Source organism: Neofelis nebulosa, chromosome 16 (assembly GCF_028018385.1).
Source record: "Neofelis nebulosa isolate mNeoNeb1 chromosome 16, mNeoNeb1.pri, whole genome shotgun sequence".
NCBI classification, from domain to species: Eukaryota; Metazoa; Chordata; class Mammalia; order Carnivora; family Felidae; genus Neofelis; species Neofelis nebulosa.
This window is the reverse complement of record NC_080797.1, coordinates 64459276-64484979: the sequence shown is the minus strand read 5'-3', so window position 1 is coordinate 64484979 and position 25704 is coordinate 64459276. Positions and strand designations below refer to the sequence as shown.

General features: G+C 41.0%; 1 protein-coding gene and 1 pseudogene across 4 annotated transcripts in view; one reads left to right on the top strand and one right to left on the bottom strand.

Annotated features, from left to right (window-relative positions):
• Window positions 1-25704, top strand: part of SMG6 (SMG6 nonsense mediated mRNA decay factor) — a 229553-nt gene that overhangs the window by 138099 nt on the left and 65750 nt on the right. The window lies entirely within an intron of this gene.
• Window positions 4034-4142, bottom strand: LOC131497985 (dolichyl-diphosphooligosaccharide--protein glycosyltransferase subunit 4-like; annotated as a pseudogene).

Sequence of the window (25704 nt, the reverse complement as noted above, 5' to 3'; positions counted from 1 at the left end):
ACTTCTAATGGAAAACATTTGTGTTGCATCGAAAACAGAGCGAGGCCTGGTTAGAGTCTGTCTGCTCTGTCTGTCAGTCTGTTCCCCACCAGCACTAGTCATTGTTCTCCTGGGAGTCTCAGGCGTATTGTGGTTTCTTCTGCTCTTGCTATCCTCTAATCTTGCCAGAGTTTTTGTGTCACGGGTGGCCCCTTTCGCAGTTTGGAGCAAGGCTGCAAGGGTGGTGACTAATGGCTTTGAAGACACTCAAGCCCACATACTGGCTTGGAGACCCTTTCTAGGGTGACCCTCAGGAGAGGGAAGGGTCTCCAGCACAGACGGTGGGACAAATGTGCTTGGACTCATTCAGATGGCGTTTTTAGTCCCTGATTTTAGTTCTAGCAAAGCACAAACCAGAAGAACGGAGACCAGAGGCAAAGGCTTACGTTTGGGCTTGCCATTTCATTTGTAAATTCTCCGTAAGGGATGCACCTGGATGCCCAAGCTTGTCTCTGAAGGGCTGATATCAATCAGGTTGTGTGGCTGGATCCCCTTTGGGAAATAGAGAAGAGAAAGTACTAATTTCCCTGAGGATAGTGTCACTCCAAGATACGAGGGCCCTGTAACTTGAGCTGTTTCTTTTTTCCCCCTCCAGACCCTCTGAAATTCACATTTGTTCATCATTTTAAAAGAAAGAAAAAAAGAAAGAAAACAATAAAAAAAGCAGCAGCTCAGAGTTTTCTGGGTCCCCAAGAAGGCACTTTACCAATGTGGTTTTCACATTTTCAGGTTTTTGGCTGGTGAATAAGATTGAGCAGAAATGCTTCTTCCCCTGATAACAATACATTCAGATGCAGGATCAGGAGCGTGTGGATTAAAACCAGACGGTGGATGATTAATATTTTTGCTTATAGAGGTGGACATGGCAGCTTCCTCCATTTAAATGAAAAAGCTCCTTCTCTGCATTTGTATGTGTGCCTATCCTTACATGCTTGGGCTCTTCGGAGGCGGGAGCTAAGAGTTTCTAGTTCAGTTATAGTTTCCAAGTACCCTTTCCTTCCTCTCACTTGAAGCACCCAAGAAGTAGTACTAAGGATTAAGCTGTGAAGCAGAGGTGTGAAGATAAGCTACTAAGACAAGAGCAGGAATGTGCTCTCTTTTCCAAGCTGACTGCTTTCACGGCTCTCCAGGTACTGATGGAACACACATCTTTAGCCACTCAGCCTTCTCGCTCCCTGTGGACCTGTGACCACATTATAAGAGGTATAATTTTCCTTTGAAAATATTGCCCCTTTGGAGGTGCCCATCCCCATCATTTCACTATTAGATAATGATATGAAAGGAAACTTTATTATTACAGGTATACTTTGTATTTTGACCTCACTCAGTGACAACTCAACAGAGATTTCGTGGAGAATACTTTTAATTAGAGCTTGACAGGTGTTTATTATTTTTAAAAAATGTTTCAGGATTTAGTTTTTTGTTAGGTTCTGCGCACCTTAACCTGTTCAGACCAAGAGGCCTCCAGTTAGCCTAAATCTCTGCTTTCTCCCACAACCTTTAAACTTGAATCTGCTTTGCCCTTTGTAGAAACAGAGATCTCTGCCCAAATGAAACAGGAAATGAAAGGGGAGGAGGAAAACCAGGCCGGGACTTGGTATCTTTTTATCTGCGTTAAAGAAGATTGCATTGTCCCAGCAACAATGAAAAGTGTTGGGGACAAAGAGTATATAAAGTTCTTTTTATGCCAACAGAAATCTGGGTCTGTTTTAATGTCGCCTCTAATTTCAGGGTGAAAATGGGCTCTGTGTCCAGCCCTGTCACACTTTAACTGCATGCGTTCCCAGTTGTCCCCGATCACAGAGTGCGGCGATGTGTCCCTAGTTCATTCCCATCCCCAGAGACCCAAATATGTTTGTTTACACACGTTAAAATCCACTCTTTGTGGGGCGCCTGGGTGGCTCGGTTAGTTAAGAATCTGACTTCGGCTCAGGTCAGGTCATGATCTCACAGTTCGTGAGCTCAAGCCCCGCGTCGGGCTCTGTGCTGACAGCTCAGAGCCTGGAGCTTGTTTTGAATTCTGTGTCTCCCTCTCTTTCTGCCCCAACTCTCCCCCCCTTCAAAAACAAATAAACATTAAAAAAATTTTTTTTAAATCGATTCTTTGTAACACAGTTTCTGACATACAGTCATGTAACTGTCACCACAATTAAGATACAGAGCATTTCTGTCATCCACAAAAACCCCCTCATGCAACCAACCCCTTCACCCCTAGTCACCTCTGATCTTTTTTTCTGTCATAGGGACGACTTTGCCTTTTCCAGAATGTCATATACATTAAACCAGATAGTAGTTAGCTTTCGAGGCTTCATTCACTTAGCATAATGCATATGAGATTCATCCATGCTGTTGCCTAGATCAGTAATCCATTCTTTTTTGTTTCAGAGTAGTATTCCATTATATGAATAGACCACAATTTGCTTATCCATTCACCAGTTGATGAACATTTGGGTTGTTTGCAGTTTAGGCGATTATGAATGAACTACTACAAACATTCATGTATAGGTTTTTATGGGAACTTAAGTTTTCATTGCACTTGGGTAAATAGCTAGGAATGAATGTGTGCGTCAGTTGGTAAGTGTATGTTTAATTTTGTTACAAACTGCCAAACTTTTCCAAGGTGGCTGTACCATTTCACATTCCCACCAGGCGTGTATGAGAATTCCAGTTCGTCCACAGCCCTGCCAGCACTTGATTCCACATTTTATGTGTGTGTGTATGTGTTTAAGTCATTCTACTAGATATCTCATTGTGGTTTTAATTTGCATCTCTCTGATGGCTAATGATGTTGAGCATCTCTTCGTGTGTTTATTTGCCCTCTGTATATCTTTGGTAAAGTATCTTCAGATCTTTTGCCTATTTTTAAATTGTATTGTTTGTTTTCTGACTGAGTTTTGAGAGGTCTTTATATAATCTGGATGCAAGTCCTTCATCTGCTATATATGTGTCATAAATATTCTCTTGGTCTAGCTTGTCTTTTCACTTAGAGACTAGGTTTTGACTGATTAAATGCTGAGAGCTAGAGGTTTCAGGCTCTCTTGGTAGAGGAAAGTAAGGAAATCGAGACCTTAGTCAGCAGAAAGATGTGAGGACCACCCCTTTTGAAGTTGTTTATTTAAAATAAAAGAAGGGGGAGACGGGTGGGCCAAGATGGAATTGTGCAGACAGATGTCTGAAGCTTTTTAAAATCCCTTCTCTCTCTCCTGTCCCTACCTACGATGTGGATTTGGGGCTCTTGCCTTCAACTGGGTTCTTCAGTTTCTGCCATCACTCCAAATCCAGCTCTGCACACTCCAGTGGAACGCCCAAGAGGGCAGACCAGCTGCTTGCCCAGAATGTATTCCAGACTGAAGGCGGTTTTGATAAGTAATCATTCCCAAGCCCTAAAGTGATAGCCTCCGAGGAGTCACCCACTTTGAAGAGCTTCTTTCATCTCCAGCTGGACTCTTTTCCAAACAAGCATCGGCAGAGCCTAGTCAGGGCTCTGCCACACAGGGTTCTGCCATGAGAAGCAAATTGGCAGCAACAGGCAGCCCCCTGAGGCAGTGGAATTCAGTTCTTAGAACATGCATTAAATGTGGACGAGATATTTATTTATCATGGGACTCTTTCATGTTGCATGGAATTCTTTTCCACAAGGCAGCCCACTTAGGTACAGGGGAGGAAATATGTCATGCCCCATTGGACAAAAGACAAGAAAAGGTAGTATTTGTAATCTCGTCCCTTTTGGAAAAAGTATATCTATATTTTTATACTGCAGAGAGGGAGTAGAAAAGAAAGCCTCTATACGGGACCTTACTTGGCGGCAGCTTCTTGTTCTGTAGGGTTCAGGAAGACTTTGAGGAAATGCAGGTTGTTTGGAAAGATCCAGTTATAGCTGCTTTGTATATTGTGATGGGTGGAGGGATGAAGTGAAGTGTGAAGGCCCCTCCCACCCTGCATCTTGCCTCAGACTACGTCCTGGAGCCCCAGGGCAGAGAAGCCACTTTCATTCCTATTTCTTGGGATTGTTGACAGCCACGTAGTGATAAGAGAACAGCCAGCAGGATGAGCAACACACCCAGCACGTTGGCGAAGAAGGCGAGCTGCACTTCTGTGATCATCCTGATCGGCTGGGCTTGCTCCCGGACTCTTGCCACTTTTTAATTGCCGACACTTTTTTTTTTTTTTTTAAGATTTTATTTTTAAGTAATCTCTACACCCACCATGGGGCTCGAACCCACAACCCCGAGATCAAGAGTCGCCTGTTCCACTGACTGAGCCAGTCAGGTGACCCCTAATTGCTGACAGTCTTAAAGTCTTTATTTTTCTTAAAGAGCATTTGCCACTGACTAGACGCTAGCAGAGTTTCTTTCCTTTCTGTGCATGACATGGGTCACACTGCATGTGATGATCAGAGAAAGGCTGCTTTAGCTCTCTAGGTCTGTCCAGTTCTCCAGGATAATGTAGTCTGGTCAAGGCTTTGTGGCTTTTGACCCCAATAGGAGAGATGTATAGAGAGAGAAGAATTTCTGACCCGTCACTAATCTCAGTTATTTATTCAAATACGTTTATTCAAATGTCTTTTTGTAAACAAAACATCTTTTAGTCAGGCTTACAACTGTTTCTGCTCACGTAGGTACAAATTTCTCACTTTACTAAGGACAAATAAATTCAATTAAAGATAAAGTTGTACTGTAGAATAATAGTTCAGGCTTTAAAAACAAAGGGAGGGGTTAAAAACAAGTTCTGCAATAAATCTGCAAGTGTGGAATCTAAGGGAAATGATCCCATCTGGAAAACTCTACCAGTGGTGCCGCGGCTGGTTTGTGGAGCAGTGCGGATCGCAGAGTGAAAAAAGACCCTGCAGTCTTGAAAGATGACAGGCTTCTTAATTGATGTCCATTTCAGCTGGTGCTGTGCCAGCTTATGTTGGCCCCAGTCCAGCGTTCCTGTAATTTGGGAGCCAGGTGTGAAGCATTTTTGTTCCATCTTGTTCCCCAGCATCTACAGAAGCCTCACGCATCTCACTTGAGGCAGCAGCACTCTGTAGGAAACAGATGTACAGGTAGAGATGGAAGGAAGTGTCACAGCTGGGTTATGGATATTAAAAAAAAAAAAAAAATCCTCCTCCACACTCCAGTGAGATCTGGGCTTGCAAGTTAGGGGAAAGAGTATTTCACCACCTCAGTATGAGGTGTAACTACCAAGTATAGCCTGATTACGCCGATACTCATTTTTGATTTTTTAAAAACATGTCTTACTACCTTAGAGTTAAATTTCGTATAGGCAGAGATCTGTAGTGATTTGCCTTCTCACTCTAGGAACAGCGTATAAAGAATATCTCGAGATGGCCATCAGAGTTGGGTCTGATCACTTCCATAGCATCTGGGAGTCAAGAGAACAAAACCTTCTGAACCACTAGCTACTCCTGACTAGGCGGGGACACAGCTGTGTTCTTTTGGGGGATCTTGATGAACACAATAGAAAGTACTAACATCATCTGTCTGATGCATTGATACTAGGCCCTCGATGCTCAAGAGTATGGAAGTGTTGTCCCCCACCCCCCAAGAACTCATCTCAGAATGCAGTCTATGTCCTTTCTAGCCCTTGGGTTAAACTTAACATAAAAGAACAGGCATTTCTGCCTTTCAGAATTACCAACATGAGCAGGACCCACCCTGTGAGAATGTTAAAGCCCTGTGGACATGGAACTTAAATATTGGAATCAGTGTTTTGCCACTGGCTTACATTTTGATATAAGGTAAGTTTTAGCCTTTGAGAACTAAGAGTCAGCTCTGTTTCCTGGAGGGCCCAACTCATAAGCAGATGACTGAAGAGAGGCTTTGTTGTTCCTTCCTTTAACTCGGAATTTCACACAGACAAGAGTCGAAGATCGTTTTTGGCCTTGAGAATCAGACCATGAAATCAAAGAGTAACTACAAGCCTGCATAGGTTGCTTTTTTGCTCCAAATATGCCAGGGTCATAGGGCAGTTGTTGGTTCACTGATAGCTTTAATCTGTTCTTCCTTACGTTGTCAATGCCAGGAGCTGGAAAATGGCTATACCAGACATTTCAAGAGGGTGAGGAACTAGGAAGGAAGGTTTTCCTTTAATTAAAGTTTTATTTAAAACGGGCTCATTTTGGGGCACCTGGATGGTGGTTCAGTTCATTGAATGTTCAACTCTTGATTTCGGCTCAGGTCACGATCCCAGGGTCACGGGATCAAGCCTCATGTCGGGGCTCAGCGTAGAGCCTGCTTAAGATTCTCTCTCTCTCGGGGCGCCTGGGTGGCTCAGTTGGTTAAGCGGCCGACTTTGGCTCAGGTCTTGATCTCACAGTTTGTGAGTTCAAACCCCGCGTCGGGCTCTGTGCTGATAGCTCAGAGCCTGGAGCCTACTTCAGATTCTGTGTCTCCCCCTCTCTCTGCCCCTCCTCTGTGTCTCTCTGTCTCTCAATAATAAATAAACGTTAAAAAAAAAATTCTCTCTTCTCTCTCTCTCTCTCTCTCTCTCTCTGTACCTGGGTGGCTCGATGGCTTAAGCATCCGACTTTGGCCTCAGGTCATGATCTCGCAGTTTGTGAGTTTGAGCCTGGTGTCGGGCTCTGTGCTGACAGCTCGGAGCCTGAAGCCTGCTTCAGATTTCTATGTCTCCCTCTCTCCCATCCCCTCCCCTACTCATGCTCTGTTTCTCTCTCTCTCTCCCTCTCCCTCTCTCCCCTGCTCGTCTCTCTCTCTCCCTCTCCCCTGCTCATATAAACGTGCTCTCTCTCTCTCAAAAAAAAGAAAGTTATTCCATTTTTAAAATTATAATTGTTAAAATATACATAATACAAAATTTACCATTTTTAAGTGTACAGTTCTGTGCCATTAAATATATTCATGTTGTTTTGCAGCCATCACCACCATCCATCTCCAGGATTTTTTCATTTTCCCCAGCTGAAACTATACCCATTAAACACCAACTCCCCATTTCCTCCCTCTCCCAGCCTCTGGCAACCATCATTTTATTTCTGCTCTGAATTTGACTACAAACCTCATATAAGTGAAATCATTCAATATTTGTCTTTTTGTGACTGGCTTATTTTACTTAGCATAACATCTTTAAGGTTCATCCTGTTGTGGTACATGTCAAAATTTCTGCCTTTTTTAAGGCTGAGTAATATTCCCTTGTGTATATACACTATATTTTGTATCTGTTCCATGGGATGGACGTTTGGGTTGCTTCTACCTTTTGGCAATTGTGAATAATGTTGCTGTGAACACGGCCAGCATACAAATAACCTGTTCCAGCCCTTGCTTTCACATCTTTCGGATGTGTACACAGAAGTGGAATAGCCGGATCATATGGTGCTTCTGTGTTGAGTTGGAGGACTTGCCATAACTGCTTTCCACGGGTCTGCACCATTTAAATTCCTACCAGCAGTACACAAGGATTCCAGTTTTTCCACATCTTCACCAACACTTTATTTTCTGGTTTTTTGATAATAGCCATCCTAATGGGTGTGAAGTGATATCCCTGTGTGGCTTTGATGTGCGTTTCCTTAATGACTAATAATGTTGAATGTCTTTATTATGTGCTTACTTAATTGTATACATTTAAAAAATACAGTTTCTACCTTCTCACTTGATTGCCTGTGGGATACCTGAGCATTAGTTTTTTCCCTCTGAGCCAAAGGAAGGCAAAGTAGAATAAAAGAAAGTGTCACATGTGAGCTCTGATCCTGACTCTGCTATAGGCTGGTTGTGTGGTCTTGGACAATTCATATAACCCTCTGGGCTTTTGTCTTTTTGAATAAAACTAGGAAACCTTTAACTACCTTATCGATCTCAAAGAGGATAAAAAGGGATGATCAGGTCTGTGAAAGTATTTTGTAAAGATTTTATAAAAGTGGGGAAATGTGTATTCAGATAGTTTGCCCATTTTAAAAATTGGATTGTCTTTTATTGTTGAGTTGTAGGAGTTCTTTTTATATTCTGGATAAAGTCCATTATCAGACATATGATTTGCAAATATTTTTTCCCTTTCTATGGGCTGATTGTCTTTTCACTTTATTGAAAATTTTTAAGTTTTGATGAGATCTATTTTATTTAGTTTTTCTTATGTTGCACTTTGGTGTTACAAAGACTTTTTGTTTAATGTTTATTTTTGAGAGAGAGAGAGAGAGTGCACATGCATGTGCAGGTAGGGGTGGGGCAGAGAGCGAGGGAGAGAGAATCACAAGCAAAGCTCTGTGCTATCAGCACAGAGTCTGACATGGGGCATGACCTGAGCTGAAATCAAGAGTCAGGTGTTCAACCGACTGAGCCACCCAGGCTTTAATACTGACACATCTTAGCAAATGTGAAATTCCCCTTAAGTTTTCTCTTCTTTGGGCTAAACATTCACCAGAGAAATCAAATAGATCCTTTTTTTTTTTTTTTAATATTTATTTAAGTAATCTCTATACCCAGTATGGGGCTCAAACTCATGACCCTGAGATCAAGAGTTGTACACTCTTCCGACTGAGCCAGGTGCCCCAAAATCAAATAGATTCTTGACTAACACTATCCCATAGAACTATCTGTGATAATAGAACTGATCTGTTTCCACAGTATCCTATCCTATATGGTAACCACTAGACTCTTGAGTACTTGAAATGTGACTAGTGCAGCTGAGAAACAGAGATTTTAATTAAACTGAAATATCCACATGTGGCTAGTGGCTAGTGTATTGGACATTTCAATTCTAGATTGAAATTCTCTTGGCCACATTCCTCTATACCACTCGTTCTCGAATTGTAGTACTAGGACCAGCAGCATGAGATCCCCCTGAGAACATGTTAAATGTGTAATGTTTTAGAGCCGTGAATCAGAAACTCTGAGAGGGGAACCCAGCAATCACTTTCAACAAGTTTCTTCTGGTGATTCCAGTGCAACGACACTTGAAAGCCAATTCTAGTTCTTCAAAGTTCCTTTCGAAAGCAACACTCAGACATGGTCTGACGTGCGTGGATTTCACCTGAAGAATGTTTCAGTGGCTTAAAAAATACTTTGAATACTATTACCTAGATAGCACATTGACTGGTATGTTGTAAAATAAATAAAACATGGTTATGCAGAATTTTTTTTTTAAATAAAGTACCAGCTGCGATTCAAAAGAAGAACAGTTAATGAGAACTTTCCTATAAATCTCACACACAGTCTTATATAGTGCTGGAATTAGAACCCGGAGCTTCTGATTCTCAGCCTGGTATGCTTTCCACCCTATCAGGCCGGGGTTCATGAAATAGGCCCCACTGTTGGTTGGGTTTGGTGTCTCCCAGAAGAGAAAAAGCTCGTTCCTCAGCATGTATTTCACCCTACCCCCTTTGGGGGGCGTTCCTGCCTGCTTCTTGTACCACTTCCCTTTTGTTAGGGTGCCTCTGTAGTCACAACTGATGCCTTGGCAACTTCTCCCCTCTTCAGGGTTTAACAGACTTCACCTATATAGTTATCTTCTTTTAATATGGTTTCTGTCCTCTTATACTTAAACCCTAGAAGAGGAGCTGGCTTGTTCTGTTGCTGGCCTTGAGCCAGATGTCATAACTTCAGGCAGTGCCACGCTGCATATCTCCAGCAGTTTGAAATGGAGAACGGAGTTAGAGATAAGATCAGCAGCTTTAGGTGATGGCATTGTTTCAAATAAACCATGCATGACCCAAAGCTTCCACTTCAAATGGGGAATGAAATTGCTTCACCCTTTGACAGCTTGCTCCATGAAAGAAATTTATCTTCACTTAATTGCTTTAGATCCCAAGAGGCGACATACAGTAATTTCTAGGAGATAATTATATCAATTTTTAAAAATACGTGACTGTGAACGTGAATATGCAACTGCAGCGGACAAGGAGGGAAAGCATTGGAGGACCACAGGTCCTGGTGCACTTTGCTGGTGGGGTTCTGTTCTCATTCTTGGAGTCCCCTTGGGTCTCAGTCCACTCTCTGAATCTACTGATTGAGATGCGGGGGCCTAGTTATAGCTCCGTGCCGCTAGGGTTAAACCATCTTGCCTACTACTCATAGCCGGGTAGCATTTTGCTCAAACTCCTCCCAAGGCTGGGAGGGGTTGGGCTGGCTGGCTGACTTCCGGCTACATGTCTTCATCTAGTCCGGCTGGGCACAGTCTGTCTACACTGTGGGCCAGAGCCACTGGGGGTTCCGGTCAGTGGCGGCTGAAAACCAGCAAACTTGTTGATTTTAAAACATGACTATTTAGATGTTAGGGATAAACTTCCTGTAGATGGGACGGGCTCCTTAATCTAGGCATGTTTCAATTTCCAGGCCTCCTCCTTTCACTGGCCTTTATATTTGAGAGTCTAAAACTTCCACTCTGTCATTTTCATTAATCCCAACTACTACCTGCCTTTACTCCACATTTTTTTCTCTCATTTCTCAAATTCCGGGGTTTCCCACCACCTCCTACTAAATAACTATTTCCGTGTTGTGGGACAACAACTCCTAGAAAGATCAGCGGTATTTTCTGAGTGTGGACACAGTTCTTCTGGGTCCCCTCTCACCCCTTTCTGCCTGCATCTGCCTTTAAGACTACAAACAGAACATTAAATTGCGAGTTCCTTGGAGCTGCTCTCTCATAGACATCCCTGAGTGTCTAGTGTGGTGCTACAGATCTCATGAGGGCTTGATAAATATTTTCTATGTGAGTAAGAGCCAGTGTGGCATAACTGGATGACATGGTTTACAGGCACTCCTGCCCTAAATACCAGGGAGAGCTCGCTTAGAGGTCTAGGGGACTTCTGGATTCTGTACTAAGATCAACGAATACCTGAGCTAACTTAGGAGGGGGAGGGGTTGCCAAAATCAAGTTGGTCCAACTCAAGCAAGACTCTGCAAAGCCACAGATTTCCATTTCTTATCAAGTTCTGTCCCAACCAGTCCCATGGACTTTTCTCACAGGGGTCATTCTCCGGGTGTCCTTTGTCCCTCCTTCTCACTTAGTCCAGGTTCACCATACTCTTCAGATCAGAGCATAGTGATGTCTTTTCTTTAAACTCCTCCCCAAGAAACCTGACAGCTAATTTGCATTTGAAAAAGGTCATACTGGTATGCCTCCAAGGGAAATCTGCAGCAAGTACTGTCACATCATTTCTTGGATTCACATCAAGGAGTTTTTGAAGGCATTACACTTTTGCTCACATCTAAAACATGAGCACCTGAGTAGCAGCCTGGAGGGGTCATCAGGGTCAGGGTATTTGTTCTAGTGTGTGTTTTTGAAACTAGAAAGACATTTGTCTGTATTATCACCACCTCTGGGACCCTCTTCCTCTGGAGCTTCTTCTCTGTCTTGCCCATCAGATTAATAGTAGATACTTAAGAGAATTTTCCTAGTCCTAAAATGAAACATAACAATCTTACTTAGAAATGCCTAGAGTTGTCCAGGCAGACAGAACAAGCCAGTAAATTGTTGAGTTTTACTTCATGAGACTGAGTTTGCATTGTTGAGAGGTACCAGTCCTTCATAAGAACTTAAATTACCTGCACTATTATTTTAGCCAACCTCCCATCCCCCATCACGGAGATACTAATTCCTCAACTTGACAGATGGCTTATTTTGACAGCTTTATTTACTATACCAAGCCTTCCATGGTCAGTAACATTGCTTCAGGCCATTTCTTTTAGTTTGATCTTCTCTGAGGAGCAGAACTTGCCTGTTTCTCCACCTGTTTTAATTAAAAAACATACTAGATGTATATTGGATATATAAGGACTTATCAAGAAGGGTAATTGAACTTCTGATGTCTTTAGACCACAGAGCCAGGGGTGCCTGGGTGGCTCAGTTGGTTGAGCATCTGAGTCTTGATTTTTTTCAGCTCAGGTCATGATCCCAAGGTCGTGGGATTGAGCCCCATGTCAGGCTCTGCACTGAGCTTCTCTCTCTCTCTCTCTCTCTCTCTCTCTCTCTCTCTCCCTCCTTCCCTCTCTCCCCCCACTTCCACTACTCTCCTCCCCACTCCCCAACTTGTGCATTCTCCCTCTCTTAAATAAATTAAATAATAAATAGACCACAGAGCCTAAAAAGAGTCTATCCTTTTCGGGGAAGTAATCCTCTTTTGTACATATTTTGGTGGATTCACTGAATCCAGTCATTCTGGCATGTTCGATAAAGCTTTCCGGAAGGACGTTTGTCTCACTCAGGACTTTGTGTGTGTGTGTGTGTGTGTGTGTGTGTGTGTGTATTGAACAAATGTGCTTATCCCTCTGAAAAGAAGGTAATAATTACCCAAATCCCAAATAGGGAAATTGGGACTCTCCAAGGATTTAGGGCCATCAGGAATAGGCTAAGAAAAAGCTTTTTAGCATAGGTATTGTGAAGAAATGAGATCAAATAGGAATGAGGAAATGACACAATTTCCTTCTTTCCTAGAGCTTTCTCTGCAGACTGCACTCTCCAGAAACAGTAGCCACTTAGCCATGTGAGTCTATTTAAATTTAAATTACTTAAAATTAAATAAAATTCAAAATTTAGTTCTTCAGTCACACTAGCCACATTTCAAGTGGTTGATAGCAACATGTGACTAATGGCTACCATATTGTTGAGAGCAGGTATAGAAAATTTTTATCATTGGTAGAAAGTTTTGTTAGACAGCTCTGCTTTGTGATAAAGTCAAGAAGTATGACTTGGGGGAGCCTGGGTGGCTCAGTCGGTTAAGCATCCAACTTCAGCTCAGGTCACGATCTCACGGTCCGTGAGTTCGAGCCCCGCGTCGGGCTCTGGGCTGATGGCTCGGAGCCTGGAGCCTGCTTCCAGTTCTGTGTCTCCCTCTCTCTCTGCCCCTCCCCCGTTCATGCTCTGTCTCTCTCTGTTTCAAAAATAAATTAAAAAACGTTAAAAAAAATTAAAAAAAAAAAAAAAGAAGTATGACTTGATTGTTAAGATTGGGGGTAATGACAGGAAGAATATAGAAAGGGAGACACTGGGATTTGAAGGGCAAAATTCATCTAATGAGGAATGAGTCAGGATCAGAGATAGTGGACTCCAAAGAATGGTAGATAACGAGATTCCTATTGAGATAATTTAACAATGTATTTTATAGGATGCAGGATACAGGTTATTTCTCCTGAGTGGTCAGCTTTCATGATCTTCTGTAAGAACTTTTCATAGTCAAATAAGCACAATGTCTATTCCTGGACTTTTTCTAATCCTTTTCTAAGTCTGTATCTTTGTGTTTCCCATCTATCATTATCATACCTGTGTTTCCTTTCTGAGTGTCTCTCTCGTTTCCATTGATAACAATTACATTATCCTTTTACATAGTGCTATTATGATGTGTTGTTTCGCTTGATTTCCACTACTCTATAAAGTATCATCCACATTTTATAGGAGAGAAAACTAAGACCAGTTTATCTACAAGTGTATTATAGTAATAGGTCAGAACCAAGATATATCATTAAGTTTGAATGTGTGTAGGACTCCAAAGTCCTACACACATAAAATTTTATTCTCTCACATTAGAGTCCAGAACTAGGCAGTCCAAGGCTAGTGTGAAGGCTCCACCAAGTTGGGAGATGCTGAGGCCTCTTGCAGCTCACTACGCCAATATCCTAGGATGTGGCCTCATCCCAGGATGGCCGCTAGGGCATCAGTGGGCAGCACAATGGAGGAAGAGGACAAGTTCTTTTACTAAAGAGGAGGAGACCGGGTATTGGGAGTTAACTGGCAATCTCTGCACTAACAGGCATTTTGAATTTTGGTCTAGTGCTTTTGCACTGTTTCCTGTTGCCTCTGTTTCATTAGCTAATGATTTAGTCATCCAAGTCTCCAGGGCAAGCAGTTTTTCCAAAGAATTAAACATAAGGCCCCTCTCTTCCAGATGAACAATTACAATAAAAGCTACCATTTATTGAGGGTTTGCTATACTGAGAGCTTTACATGCATGAAAACATTTCATCCTCACAACCCTATGCAGTAGGTACCTTTATTAGCCACCATTTTACTTAAGGAGACTGAAGTATAGAACCATTAATTGGCTTGCCCAAGGTTGCACAGGTAGAAAATGGGAGAGTCAGAATTCATGCCCAAGAACTCTAACCCCAGAGCCCATTTGAACCACTGCTACTGTACGGAGCCTCTTTAGGAGGTGCCGTAATTGCCTAAAGGTAGATGGTGGCCCCCATCACAGCCCAGGGGAAGAGCTTTTCCAGACACATCCCACAGGCATGCCATTCTCCTCCTTGGGATTATTCGGAAGCTGTGCTAATAAAAGCAATACATTTGATGTGTCTTCTTGTTTTTTCATTCCCTGTTCCCTTTCCTCCTGTTCTTCTCCAAAACCGGAGCCTGGAAAAAGAGATTAAGTGGCATGCTTTATTTAGATTTTTAGAAAGTTCATATCCCTGAACTCATGTTGGAACTTGCATGAGAAGATTGTGCTGGGAAATTAATTAGGTGTCTGTAGAGAATCCAGAGGCTTGAAGTTTCTATATCTTGTTAATAGAAATTTTGTTTCCAAATTTAAATTTGTATTTTCTCTTCACTCTCAAGCCCCCTGTTTCAGTGTTCTAGTTGTGACTGTGGCTGGACTCTTCCCCATGGACCCCCCAGAGAGATTGGTGCTTGAACTTACAGTCCATATTTAACCTGGGCTTCTGTGCAAGGGTTGGACATCTCCCCTTAACATACTCTGGTAGTCTTGACTCCTGACATTAATTGAACATAAGATATTTATTGAGCACTTACTGTTTTCCAGGCACTATTCATAGTACTAGGAATTCTGTAGTGAATGAGACAGATACTGTCTCTTACCTCATGGATCTTATGTCCTAGTTAAAGGGAGACAGGCAAAAATCTAGTAAAGAAATAAGCCAAATAAATTCAGCTTATGTTAAATACCATGGAGGAAATAAAATGGGGAAATTTGATGAAAGACTGACTGGGGGAGTGGATTGAATCTGTCACATAACCTGTTCCACATAACGTACTACTTTGAGCTACTATTTTACCACCCTTAGAGTAGAAGAGCTGATGGTGAATGGTGATCACAAGCAGAGGCTGACCTCCATCCACCTTGGTGCAACTTAGAACTATCTTGGTAACAGTCGTGATCTCTACTCAGTTGTTTGGGATTTTTTTGTTTTGTTTTGTTTTGTTTTGGTTTTGGTTTTTTGGTTTTTTGGTTTTTTTAGCAATTCTTACGTAAAGAAAAACAGAATAGTTAACAAACACCTGGGTACATTCCACTCATTTTTAAAAGAAATAATACATTATAGATACAGTTAAAACTCCTTCTTTATCCCTCTAGGATCCCATTTCTCTTTCTCCTTCCCTAAAGGTAGCCACCATCCTGAATTCATTGTATCTGTATATCTTTTATATATATATATATATATATATATATATATATATATATATATATACACACACACACACATCCATAAACAATATAGTATGATTTTTGCATGTTTAGACTTTATACACATGACCTACTGTGATTATCATCTACTTTGCTTTTCTTACTCAGCATTACAGCTTCTAGATTTATTTATGTAGATGTGCGTCGTTCTGTTTCTTTCATCTTAACTGATGTATACTAATCCATTGTATGAGTATACCACAACTTATTGAACTGTATTACAGATGCACGATTTTTTAGAACTGCCAACAATACTGCAGTCTCTTGGTATAATATAGGAGATTCTCTAAAAAATGTATCTAGAAGCAGAGCTGCTGCGTTGCAAGGCATGCTCACCATCAGCTTTGCTAGCTGTTGCCAGATTGTTTTTCAAGGTGATCATACCACTTCACACTACCTAGAAAAGCAGATGAGTTCCAACTCTTCTACATTCTCACCAAAACTAGGCATTTTCCAAACTTAATTTTTGCCAACTTGATGGTTTTAAAGCCTGTCATGTTTTATTTTTTGTTTTCCTTATTACTAGAGGGGTTAAACATTTCTTCATTTATTAATTAGCGATTTGAATTCCCTTGTTAAATTCCATTTTCACAGGGTGCCTGGGTGGCTCAGTCAGCTAAGCATCCTTCTTTCGATTTCAGCTCAGGTCATGATGTCACGGTTTTCTGAGTTCAAGCCCTGCGTCAGGCTCTGTGCACTGGCCCTGCGGAGTCTGCTTGGGATTCTCTCTCCTCTCCTTCTGGCCTCTTCCCCCGCACACACTGTCTCTGTCTCTCTCAAAATAAATAAACAAACTTAAAAAAAAAAATTCCATGTTTATATTTTCTGCCCATTTTTCTCTACTTACATTTTCTGATTGGTTCTTACTGATTTGCAGGTATGGATATGAATCCTCTGTCAGCTAAGTGCATTGCAAATCTTCCAATCTATAGTTTATCTTTTAAATTCACCTATTTTCATTTGTATGGAAATTCCTTTTCTGACAAATTTGTCAATTAGTTCCTTTATGCTTTATGTCTTATTTAAAAAATTCTTCCCAGATATACATACAGTATTGTCCATGTGTTGCTAATTGAGGCTGGGTAGTGGTCGTCAGATTTACTTATTATAATAGTTCCCACTTTTGTATATGTTTGAAATACTCCAAAATTAAAAAATTTAGAATAAGTCCACCGGAATGCATTTAGTAGCAAATGTGCTTTAAGTTTTATCGTATAGAAAAATCAGTTGCCCTACTAATAAGCCAAATTTTGTAATTTGGTGAGGTAAAAGGGTTACTTTGATCTCTGTATAAAATTTGTCACTTGATCTTTTTTTTGAAAAATCACTTTGTAGTTAGGTTAAATTGTCGACAAGAAGAATTGCAGTTCTACCTGAAAAAAAAAGTAAAAAGAAAGAAAGAAAGCCTTATCCACCCTGCGGTCACAAGAAACATATATGTACATTTTTTTCTTCTTTAAGTTTTATTTTACTTTATACATTTACATCTTTGATCTGTCTGGAATTTATATTTGTAAATCAGGTTTCTCTATATGTGGGTCACTTTCATGGTTCTCTGTTCCTTTTTTTTTTTTTTTTTTTTTTTTTTTTTTATGTTTATTTATTTATTTATTTTGAGAGAGAGAGAGAGCGTACATATGCAGGGGAGGGGCAGAGAGAAAGGGAGAAAAAAAATCCCAAGCAGTCTCTACACTGTCAGCGCAGAGCCCAATGTGGGACTCAAACCCATAAACCACGAGACCATGACCTGAGCTAAAATCAAGAGTCGGATGCTTAACCAACTGGGCTACCCAGGCACCCTGTCTCTGTTCTGATTCATTGATCCAGTGGGCCAGTCAATACCACCATTCTGGTTTATAAGTCTTTAAAACTACAAGGACAAGTCTTCCCACTTTTTTCTTGTTTTACAGAAATGTCTGGACTTCCTAGTTCTTCTTCCAGATGAGATCAACTTTTCAGATTCCTCCAAAAACTCTGTAGGAATTTTGTTTGTAATTGCACTGCATTAAAAAATTAATTTGGGGAGACTTGCCATATTTATAGTATTGAGTCTTTCCATCCATGAACATGATATGCTATCAATTTAATTCAGATCTTTGAGGATGTTTTGTGATCTTTTCCATAAAAACCCTGCACAGCTTTTGTTACTAATTTGAATATTATATTTTCCAGTTGACTATTAATGGTATAAATGTGAGTGCTATTTTTTCTGTTGATCTTCTATCCACCAACTCTACTATAATTTGTTCTAATAATAGTTGCCATTAGAGAAATTTTTTACTTTGTTTCTGACCATAATAGCAATGCTTCTAAAGTTGTGTCATTAAATCTGCTTTTGCCATGGGTTTCTGATAAATATCTTTTATCAGCTTAAGGATATTCTCTTCGGGGCGCCTGGGTGGCTCAGTCGGTTAAGCGTCTGACTTCAGCTCAGGTCGTGATCTCGTGGTCCGTGAGTTCAAGCCCCGCGTCGGGCTCTGTGCTGACAGCTCAGAGCCTGGAGCCTGTTTCCGATTCTGTGTCTCCCTCTCTCTCTGCCCCTCCCCCGTTCATGCTCTGTCTCTCTCTGTCTCAAAAATAAATAAAGGTTAAAAAAAAAATTTAAAAAAAAAGAACATATTTTTGACCATACTTTTTTCATAGGTGATAAATCTTTTCATTTATTTTCTTAGGTGTTTTATTCTGCCTGCCTGCCATTTATTCTTTCTGTCCATATTATTTGAGCGACAACTATATGTTTATACCATTCATTGTGCTAAGGAAATAGAAGAGAAGAAACCTGAATCAAATAGGAGTATGCTACAGTTAAAGGACAACCTTAGATGGGGCGCCTGGGTGGCGCAGTCGGTTAAGCGTCCGACTTCAGCCAGGTCACGATCTCGCGGTCCGTGAGTTCGAGCCCCGCGTCAGGCTCCGGGCTGACGGCTCGGAGCCTGGAGCCTGTTTCCGATTCTGTGTCTCCCTCTCTCTCTGACCCTCCCCCGTTCATGCTCTGTCTCTCTCTGTCCCGAAAATAAATAAAAAACGTTGAAAAAAAAAAAATTTTAAAAAAAAGGACAACCTTAGCTTAGTGAGGATTTGTGGGAAATCAATTTTATTTTATTTTTTTTTAATTGTTTTTAATGTTTATTTTTGAGACAGAGACAGACAGAGCATGAACAGGGGAGGGTCAGAGAGAGAGGGAGACACAGAATCCGAAGCAGGCTCCAGGCTCTGAGCTGTCAGCACAGAGCCCGACGCGGGGCTCGAACTCACGAACTGTGAGATCATGACCTGAGCTGAAGCCGGACGCTCAGCCGACTGAGCCACCCAGGTGCCCCGGGAAATCAATTTTAAAGGTATAAAAAAAGAGGGGCACCTGGGTGGTTCAGTCAGTTGAGCATCTGACTCTTGATTTTGGCTCAGGTCATGATCTCACAGTTTGTGAGATTGAGCCCCCGCGTTGGGCTCTGCACTGACAGCACAGAGCCTGCTTGCAATTCTCTCTCTGCCCTTCCCCACTCTCATGCACACGCGTGTGCTCACACTCTCTCTCTCTCTCAAAATAAATACTTTTTAAAAAGTGTTAAAAAATACTTTAGGGGTGCCTGGCTGGCTCATTCGGTAGAGCATGTGAGTCTTGACCTGAGAGTCATGAGCTCAAGCCCTACCTTGGGCACAGAGCCTACTTAAGAACAACAAGTTTATCCTTAAAAAATATTTGTATATAAAAACAAATGTTGGGGAATAGCATGACAGAATTGGAGATACAGAGGACTAATCTGGTGGCAATATTTAGAAGGGGAGGAACAGTACAAGCAAGAGGCCAGTTAGCAGTGTAAGGTCACAACAATCTAGCTCAGACTAGCATCCATAGTAACAAAAGGGAGGGGATGGATGTGAGGGCTGCATTACAGTATAACTTGGTATTTGTTTAAATATAAATAGGATAAGGGAGGAGAGTATTGAATATTTTCACAAAATTTTGAGGCTAAATAGCTAGAAAATTTGAGCCACTGTTGTTGATTAAAATGGGGAAGTTGGAAAAGGAAGCCTTTGGGGATACATGTTTGAGGTTGGATACTCCTAAGTTGATGATGATCACCTCTGTACAGCCTCCAGGATATTCTCATAGCAGCTCAGTGAATCCTTTTTGGTGATGTCAGCGTGATGAAAACAACAAATCCCTCTGAGAGGCAGTGCGATGTGGAGATAGAAAGAACACAAAATTCGAAATCAAGAGTTTGAATCCCAACCACACTTAGAAAACTATGGACCTTAGTTTTTATATCTAAGAAAAAGTAGTACCACCACCACCACCACCAGTCAGTTGTTTTGAATATTAAGTGAAATGGCATTTGGGAAATAATATTGTAAACTTTCAAATTTACAATATTAAGGGAGTTTACAGTGGTTAAAGAGGCTGCTAGACGGGTAGGCAGGATAGTGGTGTGCTGGAACGAGGGACAAGGCAGCTAGAGGTAGTACATAGGGTGGTGCTCCTGAAAACAGGATCAGATGGTCTTTAAGATAGTTCTTGAGCAGCACCTTCCAATAGGACTTTCTGCAGTGATAGGAATAAGTTACTCCGTAATGTCCAATATGGTAGCTACTAGCTACATGTAGCTGTTGAGCACTCGAAATGTAGCTGGCGCCACCTGAGGAAATGGTTTAAAATTTTGTTTTAATTGTGGTGAAATATACATAACATAAAATTGACCGTTTTAACCATCTTTAAATGTACAATATGTGACATTAAGTGTTGCACGGTGCTCACCGCTGTCCATTTCCAGAACCTTTTCATCATTCGAACAAAACTCTGTATCCATTAAACAAGAACCTCATTCTCCCCTCTCCCGAGCCTCTGGTAGCATCTAGTCTACTTTCTGTCTTTATGAATTTGCCTGTTGAAAGTACCTTATACAAGTGGAATCATACAGGGGCGCCTGGGTGGCTCAGTCGTTAGGCTTCTGACTTTAGCTCAGGTCATGAACTCGCCGTTCTGTGGGTTCAAGCTCCATGTCAGGCTCTGTGCTGACAGCTCAGAGTCTGGAGCCTGCTTCGGATTCTGTGTCTCCCTCTCTCTGTACCCCTCCCGCCTCACACTCTGTCTCTCTCTCAAAAATAAATAAACATTAAAAAATTTTTTAAAAAAGTGAAATCATATAATATCCTTTTGTGTTGTTCATATTTCTTCTTTTTTTTTTTTTTCGTGTTTGTTTATTTGTGAGAGAGAAAGAGAGAGCAAGCGAGCAGAGGAGGGGCAGAGAGAGGGAGACACAGAATCCAAAGCAGGCTCCAGGCTCTGAGCTGTCAGCACAGAGCCCGATGCGGGGCTCGAAATTACGAACTCTGAGATCATGACCTGGAGCTGAAGTCAGACACTTAACCGACTGAGCCACCCAGGCACCCTTTGCTGTGCATATGTCAAGTGACCATAATGTTTTCAAAGCTCATCCATATGTCAGAATTCAGCTCCTTTCTTTTTTTTTTTTTTACGTTTATTTATTTTGAGAGAATGAGTGTGTGTGTGCGCGTGAGGTAGAAGCAGAGAGAGAGGAAGAGAGAGAATCCCCTGCCGGCTCCAAGCTGCCAGTGCAGAGCCCAATGCGGGATCCTGTCCCCCGAACTGCCAAGATCATGACCTCAGCTGAAACCAAGAGTCCAGTGCTTAACCAACTGAGCCACCTAGGCACCCTGAACTTAGCTCCTTCTTATGATTGAGGAATAATCAAATGTATGTATATACCACATTTTGTTTCCTCATTTATATGTTGATGGACACTTGGGTTGCCTTTCTGTTGGCTATTGTGAATGGTGCTCCTATGAATGGTGCTCTTAGTGATGTCCAGTATTTTGGGGGGTATATGCCTAAAAGTGGAATCGCTGAATCATATGGTAATTCTATGTTTAAATTGTTTTTTAAGTTTATTTACTTATTTATTGAGAGAGAGTGTGCACACAAGCAGAGGAGAGGGAGATCAAGAATCCCAAGCACAGAACCCGACACGGCGCTCAATCCCACAAATTGTGAGCCAAAATCAAGAGTCAGATGTTCAACTGACTGAGCCACCAGCACCTTCTATGTTTAAATTTTTGAGAAACCACCAAACTATTTTCCACAGCAGCTGCATCAGTTTACATTTCCACCAGCAACGTACAAGGCTTCCAGTTTCTCTGTGTTCTCTCCAAAACTCAGTATTTTTTGGTTTTCTTCATAATAGACATACTAATGGCTGTGAAGTGATATCTCATTGTGTTTTGAGTTTGCATTTTCCTAATGACTAATGATGTTGAACATCTTTTTACATGCTTATGCCATTTGCCTGTTTTATTTGGAAAAAAGTCTTTTCTAGTCCTTTGCCTATTTTTGAATCAGATTGTTTTTGTTGTTGTTGTTGTGGTTGTTGTTTAGTTGTAGGAGTTCTTTATATATTTTGGACATCAGTCCCTTAGCAGCTACTTGGTTTGCAAATATTTTCTCCCATTCAGTGGGTTGTCTTTTCACTCTGTTGTTAGTGTGCTTTGATATACAAATGTTTTTAATTTTGGTAAGTCTTTTTTAATTTGTTATCTCCTAAAAATTAAGAAAAAAATTTTATTGAAGTATAGTTGATATACAATGTTACATTAATTTTGGGTGTACAACATAGTGATTCAGCAGCTCTATGCAGTATGCTGTGCTCATCACAAGTGTAGCTTTCATCAGTCACTACAATACTATTACAACACCACTAACTATACTCCCCATGTTGTACCTTTCATCCCCATGACTTATTTATTCCATAACTGGAAGGAAACCTATACCTTCCACTCCCTTTCACCCCTTTTAGCCTATCTTCCTAGCCCCTTCCCTCTGGCAACCACCTGTATTTATGAGTCTACTTTTTAAATTTATTTTTTAGATTCCACATATAAGTGAAATCATATGGTATTTGTCTTTCTCTGTTTGACTTATTTCACTTAGTGTAATACCCTCTAGATCCATCCATGTTGTCTCATATGGCAAGATCTCATTCTTTTTTATGGCTGAGTCATGTTCCTTTGAATATGTATGCCATATCTTCTTTATCCATTCATCTATCGATGGACACTTGGGCTGCTTCCATATCTTGGCTGTTGTAAATAATGCTGAAATAAACATAGGAGAGCATATATCTTTTCAAATTGGTGTTTTTGTTTTCTTTGGGTAAATGCCCCATAGTGGAATTACTGGATCATATGGTATTTCTATTTTGAATGTTTTGAAGAACCTCTGTACTGTTTTCCACAATGGCTGCACCAATTTACATTCCCACCAGCAGTGTATGAGAGTTCCTTTTTTTCTACATCCTCACCAACACTTGTAATTCCTTATCTTTTTGATACTTGCCATTCTGAGAGGTGTAAGGTGATATTTCATTGTATTTTTGATCTGTATTTCCCTGATTAGTGATGTTAAGCATCTTTTCATATATCTGTTTGCCACCTGTATGTCTTCTTTGGAAAATGTCTGTTCAGGTCCTCTGTTCATTTTTTAATCAGATTATATTTTTGGTGTTGAGTTGTGTACATTCTTTATACGTTTTGGACATTAACCCCTTATTGGATACATAATTTTCAAATTATCTTCTGCCATTCAGTAGGTTGCCTTTTCATTTTGCTGATGGTTTTCTTCACTATCCAAAAGCTTTTTTTTTGTTTTTTTGTTTTTTTGTTTTTTTGTGTAGTCCCAATAGTTTTTTTTTTGTTTTTTTTGTTTTTTGTTTGTTTTTTTTTTTTTGTTTTTTTTTTTGCTATTGCTTTCCTTGCCTCAGGAGGATGAATCTGTTTTATTTATTTTTTATTTTGTTGCCTATGCTTTTAGTGTTAGATCCAAGACATTGCCAAATCCAATGTAATGAAGATTTCCCCTGTGTATTCTTTTAATAATATTCTGGTTTTAGGGCATCTGGGTGGCTCAGTCGGTTAAGCATCCAGCTCTTGGTTCAGCTCAGATCATGATCTCACAGTTTGTGGATTTGAGCCCCACATCATGCTCTGCGCTGTCAGTGTGGAGCCTGCTTGGGATTCTCTCTCTCTCCCTCTCTCTCTGTCCCTCCCCTGCTCATGCTGTCTCTCAAAATAAATAAATACACTTTAAAAAAATATCCTGGTTGGGGCGCCTGGGTGGCTCAGTCAGTTGAGCGTCCGACTTCAGCCCAGGTCATGATCTCGCGGTCCGTGAGTTCGAGCCCCACGTCGGGTTCTGTGCTGACAGCTCAGAGCCTGGTGCCCATTTCAGATTCTGTGTCTCCCTCTCTCTCTGACCCTCCCCTGTTCATGCTCTGTCTCTCTCTGTCTCAAAAATAAATAAACATTAAAAAAAAATTTTTTTTAAATATCCTGGTTTTAGCTGTTACATTTAGGTCTTTGATCCATTTCGAATTAATTTTTAATATGGTGTAAGGAAAGGGTCCAACTTCATTCTTTTGCATAGGAATATCTAGCTTTACCAACAGTATTTGTTGACAGCTGTCCTTTCCCCATTGAATGGCTTCGGCACCTTTGTCAAAAATCTATTGACCGTATAAGTGAAAGTTTATTTCTGGGTTCTCTATTCTGTTTAGTCTGTATGTCCTTATGACAGTACCACACTGTTTGGATTGCTGTAGCTTTGTAGTAGGTTTTGAAATCGAGAAATGTGAGTTCTCTAATTTTTATTCTTCTTTTCCAAAATTGTTTTGGTTATTTGGGGGTCCCTTGAAATTCCGTATGAATTTTAGTGTCTGCTTTTTCTGTTTCTGCAAATAATGCCATTGGGATTTTGATGGGGATTGCATTAAATCTGTAGATCACTTTGGGTAGTATTGTTATCATAACAACATTGAGTCTTTCAATCCATGAACATGGGATATCTTTCTGTTTATTGAAACAGAATTTTTAGTTACATTTAATTTTAGGTAATTTAAATTTAAGTTTATAAAAAGCCCCATGTGGCTAATGGCTACCATATTGGATAGCATGGCTCTAGAGACTCATCTTCAGATTTACTTTTCTTTCTAAAACATTGAACTACAGTAACATCTGCAGAGACTTTGTAGTACATGAATCATCATTGGTCTCAGGATAACTGCACTATATGAAAAGCATGGTTAGAGAGACCTGGAGATCTGAGATGGCCACAAGTCACACTGCACCAGACTCTGTCTCTTCCTCTGTTTTCCTTTTGAAAAATCTGCCTTCCTCCAGAAGCAGAGAACCTATTGCTTTCAAAAAGAAATTAGCAGAAAGACAAACTCTACCTGTGGCAGAAATGGAATTTCTTGTGCCTTTTCCTACTTCTGTATAAGCAGAGACCATGTACCCTAAATGGGGTATTTTAAAAGAAATTCCTGCTCTAAATGAGGATGATGATTATATTAAAGCACGTATACTTTGTTCATCACTCTGCTGCTGTTCTTATGGGAACAACAACAAAAGAATGCCTTTAGGCATTGTGCATCCAATTCCATTTTCAGAAGATAGACACTTTAGTTCGTACCTTTGTTAAACTGAGAAACCTCCTTGCCCTGTCTGTTTCTTTTTCCTGCCAGGTAAGAAGTAATGTGAAGATACAGAACAGCTAGGTCCTTAGTATTCTTCACAGCAGTCTCCCTGCCGCCCCCTCTGTAGCGTCGCTCTAAAGACTCCCTAGGGAGATCTGTAGACCTTCTTGAAGTAAACAGGAAAACTCAATAAATAAAATCGGGAGTCTTAAAACCTAAAGGCTGTCAGACACAGCTCTCTAGGAAGAAGATGCCTTTGGCCTTGGACAGTCAGGAACAGTAGGTTTGTGGTGTTTTGTATAAACATTCTGTCATGATGTTGCAGAGGAGTGCTGCAATCAGTTCTTAGACCAAAAATGGAACTTACATGTCCTGGCCTGCCCATAACCACTCTGCATCAGCTTCTCCTGCAAAGAGGCTGGAACATCCCTGTGTATGCAGAATTAGACTAGCTCAGCAAGCACCCAGTTCTCTAAAAATGATTTCTCCACCTTATTGTCCTATAGTCTACACCCCACCCTCATTCTCACCCCTCTCCTTGTACAGAGATAAAGCTCTTTATTACAGCGTTTGGGTTTTCCCACACTGGAATTAATCTATCACCACTCTACCAAAATGCCTATGCTAACCACTTGGGTGTTCTGGTATCAGAACGTAGAAGTGTCCCAAGTGTCCCACCCAGCCTCCTCAGCTCTCTTCTCTCTCCTGGGTTGTTATGCTGGAATGATATTCCTCTTGGATTTCAGTATGTGCAGTCTTACTTGGGTGGAGCCTTGAGCTGTTCACAGGAGTGCTGGTAATGTCTGGCCT